Raw genomic sequence first — 19,892 nt, forward strand, 5'->3', positions numbered from 1 at the left:
TGAATGAATGAGTGAGTGAATGAATGAATGAATGAATGAATGGGAGCTCCACCAACGTGCCAGGTGGAGCCCACTGATGTGAGAGCACCTTTCCCTACCCAGGGATTCTCTCTCCAGGCCCGGTCTCTGCTTAAACAGAGGCTCCCAAACACACGGTCCCTGTCCGTTCTCACACTGCTATAAAGAACTACCTGAGAGTGGGTAGTTTATAAACAAAAGAGGTTTAACTGGCTCACGGTTCCACAGGCTGCACAGGAAGCATGGCTGGGGAGGCCTCGGGAAACTTACAATCATGGCAGAAGGGACAGCAGGCACGTGCTACACGGCTGGAGCAGAACGGAGAGTAGGGGGAGGTGCTTCACACTTTCAAACAACCAGATCTCGTGAGAACTCACTCACTATCATGAGAACAGCAAGGGGAACTCTGCCCCCATGATCCAATCACCCCCCACCAGGCTCCTCCTCCAACACTGGAGATTACAATTCGACATGAGATTTGGGGGGGGACACAAATCCAAACCATATCAGTCCATGTCCGTGGGGAGGCCCCAACCAAGTGGAAAGATAAGACTCATATCTGGGAAGTGAAAGGCCAGGACTGAAGCTCTGCAGACAGCCAGGCCACAGGAGCCCAGGCATCAGTGGCCCAGCAGTGCCTCCACAGGGTGCCTGAGCTAGCCCAGGAGGCTTCTTGGAGGAGGCAACCCCAAGCAAGACTGGGAGCTGCAAAGGGGACTCGGGGGGCTGCAGGAGCAAGAGGGCCTCCCAAGCAGGCAGGATGGCAGGAAGCAAATGCTCCTCTCCTCAAATGACGGCACCAAGAAGAAGATGGGCATTGTCTTTCTCCCTTAATTCAAGACCCAGACCTGCAGCAGGGAGTCAGTCCCCTGCAGCCCAGGACCTGCTCCACTTAGCAAGGCGTTAGTCGGCTGGGAAATGAATCCCTGAGGATTTCAGACCTTCTGCTTGGATCACTCTCTTAGCACAGAGACTGGCACATAGCAGACATGATGTGAATGAATGAGTGAATGAGTGAATGAATGAATGAATGAATGGGAGCTCCACCAAGGGGCCAGGTGGAACCCACCAATGTGAGAGCGCCTTTCCCTACCCAGGGATTCTCTCTCCAGGCCCGGTCTATGCTTAAACAGAGGCTCCCAAACACAGGGTCCCTGTATTAGTCTGCCCACCCCACCCCACCTGCCTGTCAGCCCATCATCCCCTGAAAAGGTGATCACACAGCTGGCTGCTTGAGCAGAGCTGCTTGCTAAATCGATGCTCTGATTTGAGCCATGCCTGGCTGTCTGTGCTTGAACAAGTATTTTTCAACTGAGAGTCCAGCTCCCAGGCTGCCCGGTACATAACGGCAAATCACTCCCCTGCCTGGCAGACAAAAAGACGGAGGAGGCTGCATGCTCCCACAGGCACGGGGGCTTGCTGCAAACATGGTCCCATTTCCCCTGCAAGGCTCCAGGCCTCTCCTGTGGGCTGACGTCTTGCAGAGGGAAAATGAAAAGTACAGGTTGACTCCAGACCGGGGGATGGAAAAGTGCAGAAGGCTCAGAACTCAAATTTCCACAAGGGAAGCCCCAGGAACCCATCAAGGAAACCTGCAGTTTCAGACACTCCCATGCCGGGGCAGCAGGAGGTGAATATGGAAAGACTCACGATGAGGACGACGATGATGTTGATGATGGTCCTTACATTGATACAGCACTTTAGAGTTTAGAAGAGGTTTAATGGCAACTATTACAAGCAGCCTGCGAAAGGGAGGCTGTGGAATTCCCATTTCACAGATGAGGATATAGACGCTACAAGGCCCTGTCCATCAAAAGCATGGCAGTGGTCCCGGCAGACCCAAGGGCTGGCATGGAGAAGGCACGGGTGGGTGCTGTTCAAGCTTCAGGGAGGGTAGCAGGATAGGAACAGAGTCCATAGGGAGGCACTTATTTTCCTTTAAAAAGGACGGTCTGTTCACTACCCATTACACTGCAAGGGAGTGGGTCAGCCTCCAGACAGCAGCTCTTGGCTGCTCTTAGCCTCCCAAATGGTGTTGCAAGCACCTCCTCTCAAGTCTCTAAGCCCATGGCACTTGGGGCCTGCGGTTTGTTTTCTCATTCAGATCACAGCATCCTTTGCCACTAGGAAACCGAGCCCGCCCGGCCAATCACCGGCTGCACATGGAGGCTGGGGTCTGTCACTTTCTCCACATCGCCAATGTCCGGAGCTGTCACCAACTCTATCCACACCCATGCGCAGCCTTATCAGGCCTGTCACAAGGCCACTTGAGGACCCCATCAGTTAACAACCATGGGCAAAACAGGCTGTCCAGCACCGGGACTGCAGTAGACCCTTGCTGACCACAAACCCACAGAAGGGAGAAAAAGAGTGGCCTCCTTTTGCTCCTGAAATAACTGCAAAGATGTAACTTCTGCAGATGCGAGCCAGGGTTGGGAGAGTCTGGGGCGGGGGTTGGGGAGTAGGATACCCACCTGGGGCCTATAATGGCTGCCATTGTGGGATGCTCTGTTTCAGTGAGTTTGAGGATGCTGGTGCTGAGCTAGATGAAAGGAGTAAGACTTGTCAATATTTGACAAGTCCTAGGAAGTGCAAAGAGCTTTTTACAGCCAACCACCAAGTTGACTGCCTTTAGAAATGGGGAGAGACCCAAGAATATGCACAAATAGGATTTTTTTCATGTATAAAATTATCAGAAGCAGACTGATAAGGGACTGTTCTCCATTCTGAAAAATGCCTCTGAATAATAACCCATCAAACAAAACAGACGATGTTATCGTCCATCCAATGAGGCATGTGCCCACTCGTCCCATGGGGACAACAAGAGAGGTTCCAGGCCCCGAGGCTTAGCTGTGGCTGACGGTGAATGTGAGCCAGGAACGGGTCAGCCCAGGGCCCCCTCGTGGGCTTCACATGGTCTAGGATCACGACCCTAATACAAGCTCCGCCAGGGCAGGGCCTCCAATGGTCTTGCTGTATATTGCATCCCCAGGGCCCAGGCCAGGATCTGGCAAACCATGTATAATAATTGTTGAGGCCGAGCACGGTGGTTCACACCTGTAATCCCAGCACTTTGGGAAGCCAAGGTGGGTGAATCACCTGAGGTCAGGAGTTCGAGACCAGCCTAGCCAACCTGGTGAAACCCCGTCTCTGCTAAAAATACAAAAATTAGCCAGGCATGGTGGTGCATCCCTGTACTCCCAGCTACTCAGGAGGTTGAGGCAGGAGAATTGCTCGAACCCAGGAGGCAGAGGATGCAGTGAACCGAGATCACGCCACTGCACACCAGCCTGGGAGGCAGACTGAGACCCTGTCTCAAAAAAAAAAAAAAATTGTTGAATTATTTTAAGGGGTAATCATCATTCACACCAAAGCAGGCATCTCTAGCTTTAAGAGATGTTGTTGGTGAAGTTGTTGTGGCTGTTTTGGATAGGGGGTCTTGATGCATGGAAGTGTTTCTGATAGGAAAAGGTAGGGTTATGTAGAATTCATAATTAAGCAAAACAAAACCGAGGACAAAATTATGTCAGAAATCACACTGTTAGTCAACAAAAACATCTGATCTGTGTTTAGAAAAACTTAATTCACACACGCTATTGCAGAAATATCACATAAAGTGAGCTGATTTCTTTTCCAGGACAACTGGGATGCCCAGGAAACCGCAGGGACACACCTGGTCTCCATAGCAACCTACCTGTCTCCAGTGATAGGCGAGCAGGCTTCCTGCCTCTGTGTTAAATCTTGTAATAACCCGAGGGCCCAGAGTTTGAAAAGAACAATTTCTGAATGCTGAAGCCATACGAATTTTTTTTAACATGGTATCATAGGTAAAGATCCTGAAATTATTTACCAGACGTGATAGAATTTTGCTGAAAATTACATTTTCTTCTCCAGGCCATAAATATGAACAGTAGACTATAAAGATGGGATTCTTTCAATATCTAATCCAAGAAACAGCAAGCAGACACTGAATGAGTAGCGAAGGCAACCTCTGGTTTCTCGGATTTTACAGTGATGTGATTTGCCTGGGGAGGCAGCCGGGCCCCAGCATCCCTCTCCTTTGTTCACCCTGAAATTAATCTTTCATATTAGCCAGTTTTTCTGATGGCTGGCCTCATCTTCATAACTTTCCACTGCTGGCTCAATATCCTGGACTCAGACAGATTAAACCGCTGAAAAACGATGGGGAGTAACGGCCTAAGAAGCCTTTGGAGGGAAGCCATTGAAAGTCAGGCATGGCCCTCACAAGGGCTGAGGTGGCCCTGCTTACCAGCCGGCAAAGAAATACGGTCAACCCAGCGTCAACCGTCTGAGTCAGAGAGCGAAGGAAGGATCATCGCCAGGAGTCTTCCAATTCACAGGGGCTGGAGAGCAGCAGGCCCATTCTCTGGGGGTCATGAAGAATGGGCAGGGAAGGGGAGCAGAAAAAGTTATTTTCAAAAAGGGAGCTAAAACATATTAGAATGACAAACAGTAAGGAGATTATTCCTGGAAAAGCCAGGGCCGTGAAAAGCAACAGCAGGGGCTGGTGGTATCAGGACATCAAACCACTTCATTAAAATACCCAAGGTTCAAACAGCAGGCGCCGAGATGGCTCCTTCCAGGTCAACAAACAAAGTGAACACCCAAGTTCAAGAACACAAAAAAGAAAAACCATATTCTAGATAATAAACAAACTCTACACTATGCCACACTGAAATGGTGAATTTCCTGGAGGACTCTGGATGTTGTTTTTTTTTTTGAGAGCAAGTCTCACTCTGTTGCCCAGGCTGGAGTGCAGTGGCCTGATCTCAGGTCAGTGCAACCTCCACCTCCTGGGTTCAAGGAATTCGCATGTGTCAGCCTCCCGAGTAGCTGGCACTACAGGCGTGAGCCACCATGCCCAGCTAATATTTGTATTTTTAGTAGAGCTGGGGTTTCACCATGTTGGCCAGGTTGGTCTCGACCTCCTGACCTCAGGTGATCCGCCTGCCTCAGCCTCCCAAAGTGCTGGGATAACAGGCATGAACCACCGCACGCAGACCGAATGTTTTTCTTTATGTCCTAGGTAACAGATTTGCTCAGTGTTGAATTTCAGTGCAGCGAACAAATTTTAATAAGGGATTATGATAAATTTCCATTAATTTAAATAATCACAAGTATGGAAATTATGGATTCCAGCCAGTCTGACCATAACAAGAAAGTTTGGTAAGCAAATTAAGAGGGTAAACAAAGGATGGGTATTTGGAGTTCCTCCTGGAGGCTCTTTTCTGTCTAACTGCAAAAATAATAAATGCCCACTGGTGAAAATTTAGAATGTGGCAAAACGTGAAAAATCAAGAAAGACCCATGATCCCATGGAATACAACCACTGTTAACATTCGGATATGTTTCCTTCCCATCTAGTTTCTCCGACTTTCTCCCCCCTCCAAACATAAATGAAATGAAACTGTCTGCGTAATTCTTTTTTTTTTTTTTTTTTGAGACAGAGTCTCGCTCTGTTGCCCAGGCTGGAGTGCAGTGGTGCAATCTTGGCTCACTGCAAGCTCCACCTCCCAGGTTCACGCCATTCTCCTGCCTCAGCCTCCCGAGTAGCTGGGACTACAGGCGCCCGCCACCACGACCGGCTAATTTTTTTTGTATTTTTAGTAGAGACGGGGTTTCACCATGTTAGCCAGGATGGTCTCGATCTCCTGACCTCGTGATCCGCCCGCCTCAGCCTCCCAAAGTGCTGGGATTACAGGCTTGAGCCACAGTGCCCGGCCTGCATAATTCTTTATCTTGCTTCCTAGCCCCACATTTGGGAGAAATGTTTAAACAGCTGATTTTCAGAGTCTTTATACCTACATCTACTACCTACTATCCTAATCTAATCTATCTAATATCGACTATCTTATTACCGCTAATGTGCTAATTTCAAATAATTCTTAGCAATTCATTTAAAAAAACCAATTTGAAGCAAAATCTGGTCAGTAGTTTACATTACTACATATACATTTGTCTGAAAATAATACAATTACTTACCTCTGTAATACTCCCTACTTCTGACTTTTCTCTAATTCACAATTAGTTAAGAAGTTTGGCTGACCGGTTTCTTAAATAATCAGTACTATCACCTCCTAAGAAGAACATAAAGACATCATTATAATGAGGAAAGCAACAACCCTAGCAGTGGTTTTTCTCGCTAGAGCATCCTCTTAAGGGAACAGTAAACAGCTTCTAAATAAGGCCCCCGATCTACAGCCTAAGAACCTAGCTGACTGCCAACCTTCAATGCTCCCACAGTGAATATCCCACTGCAGTCACTCACCTCTATGTCTGTCTCGCCCTTACGCCACGAGTCCCTGTCTTCTTAATCTCAGCCTCCTTAATATAGGAAGTTAACAGGAAAGGTTGAATGGTGTGCTGGGTGCATGAAACCAACCCACAGAGCTCACCTCCCTAACTTCCAACCTTAATATCTTCCTGCCACATCCCCACCCCACACCAATCTCTCCTAATCTGTGCTCCACAAATGTGTTCCTCAATGTTATCAGTTTCTTCTGAATCATAATGCTGCCTCTTAAGATGGCAGTTGCTAAGATGCCTGCATATTATAAGAGGATTTTTTTTTTTTTTTTCCCTGAGACGAAGTCTTGCTCTGTCACCCAGGCTGGAGTGCAGTGGCTCAGATCTCTCAGCTCACTGCAACCTCTGCCTCCTAGGTTGAAGCAATTCTCCTGCCTCAGCCTCCCGAGTAGCTGGTATTACAGGCACCTGCCACCACGCCCAGCTAATTTTTATACTTTTAGTAGAGACGGGGTTTCACCATGTTGGCCAGGCTGCTCTTGAACTCCTGACTTTGTAATTTGCCCGCCTCAGCCTCCCAAAGCGCTGGGATTACAGGCATGAGCCACCATGCCTGGCCCAAGAGGTTTCATTTTTTTGCAGTCAATTTAGCTAGGAAAATTCTCTCTTTGCTCTATGTTGGATGTACCTACAATGCAAGTATGCATTTTTAAACATCTTTCCTGAATTGCAGAGCTGACAGAGGATTTAGAGGCTGTTCAACCCTAAGCCCCATTTGTCAAACAAGAGAACTGAGATCTGGAGAGGCAATGTCTCCCATGACAAGTCAAAGCCAGACATCAATGATGGGATGGGAGTCACTCTGCCAACCCTAAAGCCTTGTTGGCTTCCAGACCACTGTCCCACAGTTTTAACAAATGCATAAAACAAACTCTCACCAATTGACTACAAACATAGAAAACACTAGCAGTGCCCTGACCTAGCTACTCAGACCTGCAAAGCCAGCCCTCAGGCAAGGTGTTAAGATTCTAATGAAGGCAGCCGCCATCCTACAGTTAAGGAATTGGGGGGTGGTTCAGTCACACATCTGGGCAGACACTGTGTTCCAGGCTCTGTGCCCAGAATGCGGGGGTCACCAAGGAGAAATCCACAGGGTCCTACCTAAAGTGGCCTACCACCCTGGGAGAGGTAGACAAGTAGTAAGGTCAGGCTCCAGCCAGAATTTGTCCTCCCTGGAGGGACAAAGGAGAGCTCCACAGAGCAGGTAACACTGGCTTACTCCTGGGCCTGAAAGAATACGTGAGATTCTCCCAGAATCTTCTAGATCAGTGATTCTCATGAAGACCCTTTCAGAAGAAAGGTCTCCACCATCATCTCCACCATCATCCACCAAGTCTCCACCATCATCCACTTGGGTTCTCTATGCCTATACTCATCCTGTCCTGACTACCCTAATTACCACACAAACAGTAGAAAACCCCCAAAGAACAGCTAACTCACCAGGAATGTGCCATGTCAAGCACGGCCCAAAGCAGCCCAAAGGTTGAGAAGCACCATGATGTTGGTGACGGTGATGGTGATGGTGACAGTGATGATGATGACGATGACAGTGATGGTGATGATGAGGATGGGGATGACAGTGATGATGGTGATGGTGGTGATGATGATGGTGATAATGACAGTGATGATAGTGATGGTGAATGGTGATGATGATGGTGATGGTGATGATGGTGATAATGATGATAGTGACGGTGATGGTGATGATGACAGTGATGGTGAATGGGGATGATGACAGCAATGATGGTGGTGATGGTCATGATGATGGGGATGGGGATGATAGTGATGATGATGATGATGATGGTGATGGAGAAAGGTGATGATGACAGTGATAATGATAGTGATGGTGATGACGATGATAGTGATGGTGATGATGATGAGGATGGGGATGACAGTGATGATGGTGATGGTGGTGGTGGTGATGGTGATAATGACAGTGATGATAGTGACGGTGAATGGTGATGATGACAGTAATGATAATGGTGATGGTGATGATGGTGATAATGATGATAGTGACGATGATGGTGATGATGACAGTGATGGTGAATGGTGATGATGACAGCAATGATGGTGGTGATGGTGATGATGATGGGGATGAGGATGATATGATGATGATGATGGTGATGGAGAAAGGTGATGATGACAGTGATAATGGTGGTGATGGTGATGGTAATGATAGTGATGATGATGGTGATGACAGTAATGATGGATGGTGATGATGATAGTGATGATGATGGTGGGGATGATAGTGATGATGATGATGATGGTGATGGAGAATGGTGATAATGATGGTGATGATGGTGGGGATGATAGTGATGATGGTGATGGAGAATGGTGATAATGATGGTGATGATGGTGGGGATGATAGTGATGATGGTGATGGAGAATGGTGATAATGATGGTGATGATGGTGGGGATGATAGTGATGATGGTGATGGAGAATGGTGATAATGATGGTGATGATGGTGGGGATGATAGTGATGATGGTGATGGAGAATGGTGATAATGATGGTGATGATGGTGGGGATGATAGTGATGATGGTGATGGAGAATGGTGATAATGATGGTGATGATGGTGGGGATGATAGTGATGATGGTGATGGAGAATGGTGATAATGATGGTGATGATGGTGGGGATGATAGTGATGATGGTGATGGAGAATGGTGATAATGATGGTGATGATGGTGGGGATGATAGTGATGATGATGATGATGATGACAATGATGATGAATGGTGATGATAACAGTGATGATGGCGATGGTGATGATGGTGGTGGTGATGGTGATGACAGTGACGATGATGGTGATGATGACAGTGATGACGAATGGTGATGAATGGAATGACGATGATGATGGTGACAGCAATGATGATGGTAATGATGATGATGGGGATGGGGATGATAGTGATGATGATGATGATGGTGATGGAGAAAAGTGATGATGACAGTGATAATGATGGTGAGGTGATGGATACGATAGTGATAATGATAATGGTGATATGGTTTTGGGGAGCCAGCAACTGGCCCAGCACAAACCACAGGGGGAAGGAGCTATGGGCCACAGTGAGCCCTTTACACTGCTTGGGGATCCCTGGCCCCAAAACCTGGAATTCCTTACCTGTGCTCTACATCTTCTCCCCCCACTCCCACCCACATTGTGAAAATAATTCTCAAATGCATAACCTTTCACCTTACAATGAGCTCTGAGAATAATCAGCCAGGCCATATTGTTTTTAGATAAGGTAATAGCATATCACCAAGAACATATGCTCATAAAAGCAGCAATTCTTTATCCCTGGATGTCTTCAGAAAGAAGAGGGAAAAGCACCTCCTAAGAAATAAGAATAAATTGTACCTGCCAACATTCCAGCATGAAGGCAAGCAGGGCCTTAGCACCTGCCAGAGGCCTGTGTCTACCTTTACTCGCTGGGAAGAAAGACACAGAGAAGCCACGGCAGCCACATCTCATGTCCCACCCCTGGAGGCTAAGCCCCTGCCAGGCATCCAAGCTCGTCACCAGCACAGGCTCCAAACTGCATGACTGAAGAGTTTCTAATAAAGCACACCTCAACCACTGCTGAAGGATTGTGGGGCGGGGGGACAACCAGTTCTGCCACCCACGGCCCTGTCTCAGCCCCTGAAGCTGGGGGCTTTTCTGGACCTCCCACATCCCACACTCATTCTGCTAGGAGTGTCTCCAGCCACACACAGTAAATACAGAAAACTGCATGATGTTGAAAATGATTTTTTTTCAACATAGGTGATCGATTTTGAGAGGTTCTCACTTCTGTCCAAAAATTGATTACAGGGCAGCAAATAGAAAAGATGGGAGTGAAAGGGAGGAGTGGGGGCTGTCATCAATTCTGCTTTCTGGAAACGTCTGTTAAATGCACAGAAAGAGGGCAGAGAGCTGAGCATTTTGCTGCTAGAGAAAAAGAGCGCTGCAGTCGATACACGCTGCTGTACAGAACCGCGATTCTGCAAGTGTGCCCAGCAGTCCTCCTCCGGCCTGCCATCACGAACACTCCCAGACCCGATCCATGCTCTGCACACACTCAGAGGGAGGGGACCACCAGCTCCAGGCCTCGTTATGCCTGAGGAACAACCTGCAGCTCTCTCTGTGCAGCCCCCACCACCAAGCTCAGGGTCTCTATAGGTGCTTCAGGGGCCCTGACAGATGCTTCTCAGAAGGCATGAGGCTAGGACAATCCAAAATGGCAGCTCCCCAAACTCCAAGCAGTAACCAGCACTGGCTGCCTTCCGGAAGCCTCCACATGCACAGCAGTCACAGACTCCAGCATCAAATCCCTTGCTACGACAGCCTGGATCAAAACATGCCTCATAAGCCCGAATTTGAAAAGGAATTCTGTACTCAGTGGCAGAGGAGGCACTAGATCCAAGAATGCTTAAAGAGTAATGGCAGCCACCTCCACTCATTCCACACGTGACCAGCCAGACTCACCTAGGTACTCACATCTGCGTTCCCATCTATGTCTGAGCTGCACCTAGAACCCTTTTCTGCACATGAGCAAACAGACTCAGAGAACATCACCAGCCAATAAACAACAGAGCAAAGACTACAATTCAAACCCCAGTGTCCCTGATCTTTCCCCCAAGGTATTTTGCAAATGAGGGTCTAATACCCTGATCCAAGAATGTCTTGGTTTTTCCACCATGATTTCTTTCATGGTTTCTGTCCACCATGAGAGTTCTCTACAACCATAGGAGAGAACGGTCATTTGTGATCTACCTGGCATACAATGGGTATAAAATTTCTGTGTCTTGGTTTGTGCATCTGTCAAATGGCATCTCATCCTCTGCTCTCTTCCTCAAAGAGTGAAAATGATCCAAGGAGAGAAATGCATCAGAAATGCACCAAGCCACCCAAGGCCACAGTACCACCACATTCAACACCCTCCCCCAGCCCCTTCTATTTGCCAGGAGACCTCTCTGCACACACACATTGCTTGAACCATCTCTACCTGTTCAGTTGTGGACTAGGTAGGTACTGGGGCAACACTGTGTGAACACGTGTCACACAGCACTCATGCCCTAGAAGGAGCTTCCATGGCTTAGGAAGGGATGACAAGACTCATACAGGAAAATCTGAACACCAGCCCAGGCAAGGCCATAAAAGGGCATATCATTACTACCAAAACAAGGGCAGAAGAGAAAGTGACCTCGTTTAATTCTTGATCCTTCTACTTTCTGCTGATGCCCTTGGGCTACTTATTTGTTCTGGGCCTCCTCAGTTTTTTCATTTAGAAAAATGGCTTGGGCTGGGCACAGTGGTTCACACTTATAATTCCAGCACTTTGAGGGGCGAAGGCTGGACGATCATTTGAGCCCAGGAGCTCAAGACCAGTCTGGGCAACATAGCAAGACCTCATCTCCACAAAAAAATTTAAAAATCAGCAGGCGTGGTGGTATGTACCTGTAGTCCTAGCTACTCAGGAGACTGTGGCAGGGGGATTGCTTGGGCCCAGGAGTTCAAGGCTGCAGTGAGCTGGGATCACATCATTGCACTCCAGCCTGGGCAACAGAGCAAGATCCTATCTCAAAAAAAAAAAAAAGTTTGTTAAGAAGCAGGGTCTCACAATATTGCCCAGGCTCAAATCCGTGATTTCAAGCAATCCTCCCACCTCAGCACCCCCTAGTAGCTGGAACCACACGCAACAGCCACCGTGCCTGGCTTAGAAAATAGATTTGTTTTGTTTTGTTTTTTTGTTTTTGTTTTTGTTTTGCCATTTGCCTCACAAGTTCTTGATGAAACAAGTTAATGTATGTATGTAGCAGGGCTCACATCACCTAACACATCAATACATGCCCTGTATTTTAAATCCCAACACTCTGCTAGATACTCAGGAGTTACACAAAAGAAATGTGAGGAACACAACTTCAGCTGGTCCAGCCAACACACTTTGGGTATTCTGTAGGTGCCAGTGCTGTGCCAGGTGCAGACATGAGAGGCCAGTAAGAGAGCTCGCCATCTCGCAGGGGGATGGCCAAGCACCCAGCTCACTTCGTCGGTGCTGGGGGAAAAATTGATTCTAACTAGAAGACCCTAGGAAGGCCGGAATGAAACAGCCCTTGGGCCGAACCTATAAAAACACAGAAAGAAACGTAGAAAGAAAAGGCAAATCTAGAGACAGAAAGCAAATTTGTGGGGGACTGGCGGCTTGAGGATGGGGACGGGGAGTTTGTACAAAAGAGGGATCTTCCTGGGGTGATGGATATGTTCCAAAACTGGATTGTGGTGATGGTTATGAACTCTGTTAATTTACTGAAAATCATTAAACTGTACACTTAGAATGGGCACGCTTTATGAGAGATGAATTCTATCTTGGTAAAGCTATTAATTAAAACAAAAATGAGTAAGAGTTTAGCAGATAAGGAAGTCTGGGTGAGAGAGAAGAAAGGCATCGAACAATCCAGCCCCAACTCCAACCCCTCCCCTGCACCCCCAACTCTCCCAGGTATCAGCTTACAGGGTGCTTCTCCAGGGAGCCCCTATAATGGGGTAGGAGCTCCCCTCCATAGCACTTCAAGCTCCCTGGTCTTATTTGATAGGTCCCCCGCATACAACCCCCAGCCCAAGACCTTAAACTCTGCACAGGTAGGGAGGATTCCTGGGTCCAACCTTCTCAGACCCCAGGTTGGTCCAAGGCACACAGTAGGTATCAGAAGCACTTACTGTGTTAAGAGAACAAACCAAGGTATGGTGGGGTTGGGGAGGCAGAAGAGAGTGGGATGATGAAATCTGCGTTTTAAACCGGGAAGTGCTGCCGGCGTGGCTGGAGTGAAGGAACTGGAAGCATTCTCTGGGCCAAGGGCAGATAAGGCTCTGCTGTACAGGAAGAGTGGGTGTGAGCCCTCAGAGAGGGCTGACCCGATTAGACGGCAAAGTGAAGACAGACAAAGAGCTCCAAAACTCTCCAGAGATTTCAAGTGAAGACAGAGAAAGAGCTCTAAAACTCTCCAGAGATGTCTAGCTTTAACAAATGAGTAGATGAGACGTGTTGACCATAATAGGTAGGAGAGACAGCTTCAGCGAGGGAGATGTGTCTTTGGCTCTATTTGATGTGGAATAGCTCGGAGCCCACACCCAGTGTTGGGTCTGCAGCTCAGGCGGATAGCTCAGGTGTATATCTATATCACCTGCCAATGCACAGATGTGGGCATAGGTGAGTTCAGCCAGTGCACCTGGGCAGGTAGAAGGAACTGTCCTCTAGAGATGCACTTAATATCGTGCCTGCCTGAGGGGAGACCTCATTTGCCTAAGGGGACACAGAGCAAGGAAAGATTTAAGCTAGGGCAAGAGAGTACTGAGGCAAAATCTGGGAAGACTTCCGAGAAGAGAACCACGCACCACCCAAAAGCCTTCTTCCTTTTTTCAGGGTCACAGCAACCTTCTCTATGCAGTACATATTTAACAATCCTGAGTTTTCGTAGCCAAGGGTCAGAGACCCACCTCTTGCTGGAGAAGACTTCTTGTCTCATGCCACAGGTGGGGCTAAGACACCTCCACCCCCAGGCTCCTGGCTTCCTGCCAACTTGGGTAGTACCGCAAGCACCAAAAAGATCCAAATGCCCAGAAAACCCAGCTGCGGGATTAGAAGCATTCAGGGTGCACTTGCTTCTTAAGGTAAAGGCACACAGCCCCATGAAGTCATCTTTCCTGCCCTGCTGCTGGCAGAGGAGGGTGGCAACAGGAAGAGAGTGGAGGTCTCTGGGAAGGATTTCTTTAGTTAGTCATGCCTCCGATGTGAAGCTTTGCCTCTGAAATTCAATTTTCCTTGAAACGACATGGCCAAGGTAGGGCTCTTTAGAGGATTTACTGTGCTTTTCAGATGATTTAAAAAAAAAAATCTTGAGACTTGCGCCCTGCTCATCAGCATCTAAGAAATGTTCCACCTGTCAAACTGTATTGATTACCTGAAGTCATATTACAATCTGCACCACTAGATTCCAACCATTTTTTAGTCTTTGTAGAAAGTGATTTGAAGAAATCTTTTTTCCGTAGGGTAACTGGCACCAAAAAAGCCCCTAAGCCCATGCTGATGTCTCCATATACAGCCACCCTCTCTCATTCCCAGATTAGAAACTCAATCTAAGGGGAAAAGGACAAGAGCTACGTGACATTCACAGATGTGCAGCTTTACGTGAGGACATAAGAACGACATAGAAACCCACTGCTACCATAGCAGAGCAGGGAGCCCCAAAGTAGAGTGTGATTAAAATCTACAAGTGTCTGCTCATCCTAACTCCAAACATGCCTCCCCCACCCCCCAGCACAGTGACATCAGGTACTGACAAACTAGCAGAATACACATAATCCCCCATCAGTCCTGGCCTGGCAACTCATCAATTGAACGCATTATCCCACAATGAACAAGCATGGTTTAGGGCTTGCTGGAATGCAAAATTTTAATACAAACCTAACCCCAATCTAGATAAAAATTCAGCTGCCAAGTAGCTTAATCTTCGGTGCCAAATAAACTCCGGGGCCCCCTGTTAGTACCCTGGATTATCACTGGTTCATGAGTGAGCGTGGTACTCTACCACTTACGAGTAGCAAAAAGGGTCTTAGAATAAGTGTCACAGGGAGACAACTGCTCTGACGCACACTCAGCAGGGCATGCACTATACCCGCGCCTGCAGACCTTGGAACTGTGCTTGCAGCGCCCTGAAGGTAGGGGGTGTGAGCACCAGCCCTTCAACAGGAGGAAACAGCTCCAGGGTGAAATGGTGCTAGGTGAGTATGGGGCTCCTGGCTGGGGCATTTGCACCAAGGGAAGTCCAGTCCTTGTCCTTCCATAGACTGCACTTCTAATTCTGCACAGCTCTGTGGCCAGAAAGGGGATGGAGTGTGTCCACGTTCTTGTATTTCACTTAGAATCTACCTCTAGGAGGGCTTGTTGGAAATAAATGGGTCATTGGCTGGAGTTTGGGCAAATCTCTCTTCTTCTGGGGTTTTGACTTGTTCTGGTTTCTCCACAGATCAAAGGACCTTCCATTTATTGGATTCCAAAGACAAAGTCTCCCAAATTGTTATCACACATTGACATTTATGTTCCACCTTTAAAACAGCATAAAAGTGGGACGCAGAGGGAGCAGGCAAGGCTAGAACGTGGCACCATGGCACCACATCCCACCGCAAGGGAGAGGCAGGGCCCCCGGGCCTTCCCTTTGCCACATTATCCAATAAAACCTCAAGAGCTCAGTAATTACAGGAACTTTCAAAAGTGAAACAGAAATAGATCTAAGGCCAAAACACTGGCTTGCTTGAGACAAAGGGCTGGCTTTAACTAGAAAAAAACAAAAACAAAACAAAACACAAACCTGGGTTTGGGTCTGTCTTCTGAGCTGAGAAAGCCAGACTGATTTTTTTAAATATTATTATGGAATCTGATTATGAGGAAAGAGTAGGATTCACACCAAAAGCCCTTTTTTCCTGTAGGACATAAAATCATTTGATGAAACAGAAAACAGGGTGCATTCTAAGTGTGCCCCTGTCACCAAGTCAGGATGAAAAATGAGAAAATGAGCTCATCGCATCCCCCTGGCCTGCCATGGCTGGGATTGCAGGGCTTCAGTCCCGGCCGAGGGAAACCAAAGGAACAGGACCAGGTTTCTGTTCCTGGCTCCTAAAAGCCCGCAAAGCAGCCCGCCTCTCTGGGAACACCATCACGTAGCCCCTGACAGTTGGGAAGGGCATCCATACCAAAGGCCGCCCATGCCGCCCCCTCCGCAGCCCAACCCCATGCCGGCGCTCCATTTTGAGAGCCTCCTGCACTGGTGAGATCTGTGGCTCCCTTGGTTAAAGGCGATTTTTTTTTCCCGAGAGAAAGACACCAAGGCGATGAAGGGAAAGAATATCGCTTGCTCTGGCCGAGGGCCACCCGACCCCAAGAGCTGGCCTTGCTGCGTCCGAGCCAGCGCCGAGGCGCCAGGACTCTCCAGAGAGTGAGTCGTGGTAAGAGCTGGGTGCTCGTTCACTGCAGTTCAATTTTACGACTAGTAGGTTTCAAAAGTAAATGTTTTAAATTAAGGTGTGGGACTAGGAGGAGGTGTCCCATGTGGCACCCCCGGCATGAGGCTGGCTGCAAGGGAGCAGGGATGGCAGAGGCTGGGGCTGGGGGTTGTCTAATGCCGAGGCCAGCGGCTGGACTCGGCGTCCTGGCAAACATCCTTCTCTGGTGGAATTGGGGTCAGCCAGGAGGAAAGGGGTGGCCTTTGGCGGCCGGGACACCCCGGGAGCCCGAGATCCGCATGTGCAGGAAGCGCCAATTTTACGCCGTGACTCTCGGACTCCACGAGCTGAGCTGCATCCTCCCAGACTAGGCACTTGTTGAACCAAAGGGTTCTCAACTCCGCAGTCGCTGCCTCCCGGCCAGGAGAGGGACCCCCACGCTTGAGCGGGAGCCTGGGGGTTGGGGCAGGGCCGGCGCCCCGCGCGGCGCTCTCGGGCACTCGCGGAGGCGGCGCCGCCCGGGAGGTGCTGCAGGAGGCAGCGCAGCTGGCAGCTAAACTTTCTCGAATCTCAGTGCTTCACGGTTAAGTTAGGGTCAGGCACAAAACACGCCCGGGGGAAATGTAAGGCCCCACTCACGATAAAGGAAAAAAAAAAGAGTTTAAACAGGAGACGCTAATCCAATTAACACAGCACCTACTGTGTGCGGGGCTTTGGACCAAGAGCTGTCTTCAGTGCGTTCTTATTTCACCTGTCACCACAGCCCCCGAGGGAGGAGCTGTCCTCATCTGAAAGAGAAGCAAACCGCGACCGGGGAAGGTGGCGCGTCTGGCCCAGGTCGCAGTGCGGGTCACGGGGAGGCCAGGGCTCTCCTCGTCGCCCCATGGCCCTGGGAGAAACGAGCAGATCGCCTCCGCGTGGGCCCCCACCCTTGGCAGAAGCTCACAGGCGACCCACGTGGGCCCCACGGACCTGTTCCCCTGAGGGGCTGGCCCCGCCTGCCCGCGAGGCCCGCGCTTGCCCTGTCGGGTCCCAGCTGTCCTCGAGGCTCCTAAGCTACGCACTGCGCCGGCCAGCAGGGACAGGGGGCTCTGGGCGTGGGGCTGGACAGCCCACGCCCACCCCGCCACCCCGCTCTGCGCACAGCTGCTCACACACGACACCGGCCAGGCACCGCTCCCCACCAGCAACTGCGCCCCGACACACAATTCCACAAACGCAGTCCAAAATGTGCACACCTAAGGCACACATGGATGCCCACGAGTACACGCCATTCGAAAGACACACCACCGTCCGCGGTCACCCACAACTCCACCGCGCAGAGAAACGCGGGCACTCCCGGACACACGCGCGCGCACAACATACCCGCAAAGAGCCGGATCGCAGCGCTCGCCGGTGCACACGCCGGGTGCACACGCCCGGTGCACACGCCAGCAGCCAGCAGCCCGCAGCCCGCCCCTTCCCTACCTGCTCCGGCGCAGGACGCGGTCCGCCGGCTTCCCGAGCCCAACTTCGGCGCCGGCGGCGGCTGCAGCGGGCCCGGGCCGCTGCCCGGGACGAGAGCGCCGAGGCCGGGAGGAGTGACTAGGAGCGTGGGCCTCCGTGCGCCTGCAGCTGCTGCGCCGGCCCCGCGCTCATCGCCGCCCAGAAAGACAAAAGGAAGCCGGCAGCCAGGGAGGGAGCAAGGTGGAAGCGCCCGCCAGTCCGCCCGTCCGCTGCCCGCCGCCGCCGCGGCCCGCCTGCCAGCTCCGGGAAGGAAGGGACGCGAAGGCGGGACCCGGAGGCGGGGGCCGGGGCGGGGCGCGCGGCCAGAGGCGGGCGCTCAAGTTTCCTACGGCCCCGCCCCCTCCGGTCCCCGCCCCCTCCACGCCCCCTGCCGGACCTTCAGCGTCCGGCTCGGCCCTCGCAGCCCCTGCCCTTCGCTGCTCCTCGGCCCTCGCGGCCCAACCCAGGCCCTGCCGGGTCCCAGCCCCCAGTGGCTTTCGGGACAGGGGCGGAGCCGGGCACCGGTTCTGTTCCCCTAACCCTTGGCCTCTGGTCTGCGGGTATAGAAGAGGCCGAGAGGCGGCGCCCGGGAGGGGCCAGCCCTGCGCCCGCGCCCCCCGCCCCCACCCCGCAGGAAGTGGCCCGGGCGGCCTAGGAAGGGGAAGAGCCGAGTTGCCCCGGCCCCGCACCCCCAGCCCCAGCCCCGCGTGCAGCTCGCACCCCTTCCCACGCCTGTTCGGGGGAGAGCCCCGGGCCTGGAGTGGGAAGCCTGGCTCCAGCTCTGGTTACCTCCAGTGACTCCCCAGGCCGTTTAGGCGAGTCCATTGGGCCGCCTCAGCCTCGGTTTCCCCACCTAACCACGGAAGGGAACAGAGGCGGGCTTCCTGAGCTCCTCCCTTCCAGGCATCTGTGGTCTTCGGGCTCCACGCGGGAGAGGCGCCGGACTGGCACCTCCTGCCCAGGGTCGGCACCTCCTGGCTCTCGGGGAGGGGGGCATCCTCCATCCCCTGCACCTGCCCCGAGAGGAACCAGGGACAGAGCACCCCCACCCCCACCCCCACCAGGAGCTCCGGAAAAACGGCTTCAGAAGAGCAAATATACACACACACCCACCTCCCGCCCCAAACATCCCCGAAGAAAGGTAACCACAGAAACAGCCAGAAATGTGGAGCTGGGCGATCGTATGAGGCTGAGACAAAACTGTCTTTCTAGCGTCTCTAGGGGAGAGCTTGAATCCCTCCTTCCACTCCTCCTCCACGGAAAACAGAGTGAACTCCTGCTACAGAGGCCGCCAGAGCAACGTGCAAGAGCAGCTTTGAGGGGAGCGGGCGCAGGGCCTTGCAGGGAAGGTGGGCCGAGCCCAGACCCCTCCTCCTTCCTTGGCGCTGAAGGCGGAAAGGCAAAGCTAGACCTCGAGGAAGTTCCCCTCCCCGTGGGCCCCACAGTGAGGATTACAGGCAGGCATGTGGGCGGTGGACCCGAGTGCATCGACTAATGCAGGCGGCCCGGTGCCATGTCTCCTTCTTAGCCAAGGCCACTCTAGCTCCCCGTGAAGTATCCAGGCAGAAGGCTGGTGGGGTTACAGGTGAGAAGCCGTCAGTGGGGTCCAGGAGCCAGGCCTGGGGAAGCACACGTCACTTCCACCCACATCCATGGGCCAGAAGTAGACGCACAGCCCCACCAGGATGCAAGGGGCTCTGGCAGCTGTGGTCTTCGTGAGTGTTTCAGAAGTAAACAAAGCCGGTTTGATGAACACGTAGAAACATCCCTGCCACAGAAACTGAGCACATTTCTCCCAAGCACAGACAGGGCAAAGGGGCAACGTCTGTCCACAGGCTCACGGGACGAGAGGTGCATGGCAGACACAGGCAGGAGGTGGGGTTGGGGTGGGAAAGTTCAGGGAGGGCTCAAAGGCAGACCAAGGCCCGTTTCTGAAACCCAGCCCACTCAGTGGTTCCTCCACACTTGGCCCATGCTGTTCCTCTCCCATGTGACTTTTCCATCTTCCCCCTCCAACCTGTCACCCATCCATCCTTCAAAACTTAGGTCAGTCAGCTCTCACCTAGCCCTCAGCAGCTTAGCCCGCAGGTGCT

General features: G+C 51.2%; 1 protein-coding gene across 4 annotated transcripts in view; it reads right to left on the reverse strand.

Annotated features, from left to right (window-relative positions):
• HPCAL1 (hippocalcin like 1) overlaps nt 1-18,655 on the reverse strand; it is a 124,887-nt gene extending 106,232 nt beyond the window's left edge. The window contains exon 1 of one of the 4 annotated variants that reach the window (XM_054476317.2): nt 18,589-18,655. The gene's annotated coding sequence lies outside the window, so the exon portion shown is untranslated. Of the gene's footprint in view, nt 1-17,679; nt 18,126-18,588 lie in introns of those variants that run through there. The other 3 variants (XM_054476310.2, XM_054476312.2, XM_054476319.2) reach the window with 3 other exon arrangements.
• Between the last annotated feature and the right edge of the window lie 1,237 nt (nt 18,656-19,892).

The sequence above is a fragment of the Pongo pygmaeus genome, chromosome 12 (genome assembly GCF_028885625.2).
Source record: "Pongo pygmaeus isolate AG05252 chromosome 12, NHGRI_mPonPyg2-v2.0_pri, whole genome shotgun sequence".
Lineage (NCBI taxonomy): Eukaryota > Metazoa > Chordata > Mammalia > Primates > Hominidae > Pongo > Pongo pygmaeus.